We start from the raw sequence: 2,500 nt of genomic DNA, 5'->3' as shown, positions 1-2,500 counted from the left end.
CCCCAAAAAAAAAATAATAATTTTATTTTGGCTTTAAAATATCGATCAACTGAAATAATTTCCACCTGTCAAAATGTCTCAGACCTGATATTTCTTTGAAGTTTAAGGCTCAAAACAACGCCGGTGTCATCTAAATCGATCGATATGTATAGGAGTAATAATCGGGCTAAAACAAATAAAATATTATTTTGTCAGTTTATGACAATATATCTTTAACTTTATATGAAATCTCAATCATTGTTGTTTTGTTCCATTCTAGCAGGCCTTTGACTAATAAACGAGAGATTTATTATGTTAAAAATAGATATGTGTCGCCTTGACATAACACTTATCATAAATTGGTAGTTAACCTCAATTTACTGGACGTTGTTAATCAAGGTGCCACCCTTAGCAATGATTGACATAATGAAATAATGCCAGTAACAGTCAGTATAAATAATTTTGCCCTTGGATTTGAATTGTAACACGATTTAACTACGTATACTGCCTTATACAAGAGACAAACAATGACGGTTATTATAGCTGCTGCGACGTTCATCATCAAGAGTCCTTTCCACATTATATCCTGAAAACAATAATTTAGTTCAAATAGTGGTGAATGAAAATGATTACCAACTTGTCAAAAAATTCAAACCCGAGATTTCAATAATGGACCTCTTCGATTTCAACAAGTTACCGGTCATTTTATCGACCGATATTTACTTTAATGACAAAATGTTAAAAGCGTTATTTCAGAAATGACAGTCTGTCAGGTTTGCGAAATGTTTATCTTGATCTGTTATTCTCATTAACATTTCACAATAATTTGAGATACCCTTGGCAATGAATAACCATCATGTAGAGTTAGAAATCACTGGCCGATTTAAGGTGCGTTCACACATACACTGAAAAAAAGGGAAGCTAATAGCATTTTGATGTCAGCACGATCCTCCTATTTAGGAACCGTATGATCGAGTGACCTTGAGTGGATATGACATTGTACTGGGACCCGGAAGTTCCAAGCTCCGCTTCATTCAGACACTTCCATTTCTATTTTACTTGGGCAAGACTATTAATCTCCAATTTGCTCACTTCGACAATATTGGTGATATCTATTGACATCAGACATTTGTTTGTTGGATTGTCTTGGAATGCCTTGGCGACAGCATCTCACCATACCATGCGGAAGGGTCAGATGTTTTAATTTGATTGAAATAGACTACAAAATTTCCATATGGGGAAGTAATGAATGGTCATACGAGTGGAATATCTACCTTTTTAATTTGGAGGGATCCTCCAGGTGAAAGAAAAGCAGGGAGGCCAAGAAAGAGCTAATAATGCTCAAAGCACATTTTAGGAGACTAAGATAGGTGGATATGCACTAAAACAACCGGAGAAAACAGTCCAGAGAGGAGTGAAGTGGCGAACATCACCGATGGCATAATATGCTCTAAAAGGAAGCTGAAAAGGATGAAAGAAAGAAATATGTTCTTGTTTACACATTTGAACTTCTCTCCCCGGACAAATCTGGACGCACTGTTAGACAGAAACAATTATGAGTATGATAAAAATCACATATGCTATCGGGTAATTTCTTTCAATGTGGGATACGTTAAATCCAGGAAACATTCAATGACCGTGGCATTTGATATCACCACGGTGTAATGGGGATAATAACTTATAATAAGAGGTTAACAGAGGTTACTCAACTGGTCTCCCAGAGAGCTAATTCATTTGTTATAAATTTTATTTCTGTTATCCCCACTGGGTTGATTTTTAAACTCAGTAATTCGTAAACCTCCCAGCCCTCACAAATATTTGGGATAATGTGTGTGTGATTAAGAGAGGGAGAGAGAGAGAGAGAGAGAGAGAGAGAGAGAGAGAGAGAGAGAGAGAGAGAGAGAGATAATATGGAGAGAGCCAGAGAACCATACGCATTGTGTGATTTTTAAGCTACGTCTTTAAAGGATACATTATTCTATAGACCTTCTATACAGTATCAATTTTACTGGTGTTATTTACATGGGATTATTTAAGATTTAACTGGGTGTATTATATTAAGTTTTCCTCTCATATTGTTACAGTGTTTGTTATTGCATTAAAAGATACGCTTTAGAAATATCTAAATCTTGCTGTTTTGATGGACCGAATACTTCTGCGTACAAAGGATTATGGACATGTTAACTTAGAATAATTTCATTTCTTTCTTTCAGTTGTCTCATAGCTAGAAACCAAATGTTTCTCAGATATTAACCTGGAGAGTGAAACGGACAATATCAACTGCTTGCTACCCTTTGGATAGTACTATCGCAAAGTACTTTCCGCTAGATCACACAGACCCCTATCACTGCTGGGTCGACAGGAGGGTAAAAAAAATATCAGCTTCACTCGGACTCGTGAGGTTTTCTTAATTGATGGTATGGGTTTAGGTCAAATATTCAACAGTTCCACCCGTTAGATCACCGTTACCAAACTACAAAAATGTGTGTGACCTTTAAAGTTTAAAGTCTGATGGAGAGAA

General features: G+C 36.1%; 1 protein-coding gene across 4 annotated transcripts in view; it reads left to right on the top strand.

Annotated features, from left to right (window-relative positions):
• LOC144970221 (anoctamin-7-like) overlaps positions 1-2,500 on the top strand; it is a 140,529-nt gene that overhangs the window by 62,773 nt on the left and 75,256 nt on the right. The gene's annotated exons all lie outside the window — the stretch shown is intronic.

Source organism: Berghia stephanieae, chromosome 4, assembly GCF_034508935.2.
Source record: "Berghia stephanieae isolate SIO BIC M18660-M18661 chromosome 4, UCSD_Bste_1.3, whole genome shotgun sequence".
Lineage (NCBI taxonomy): Eukaryota > Metazoa > Mollusca > Gastropoda > Nudibranchia > Aeolidiidae > Berghia > Berghia stephanieae.
This window is presented reverse-complemented; position numbering and strand designations above follow the sequence as displayed.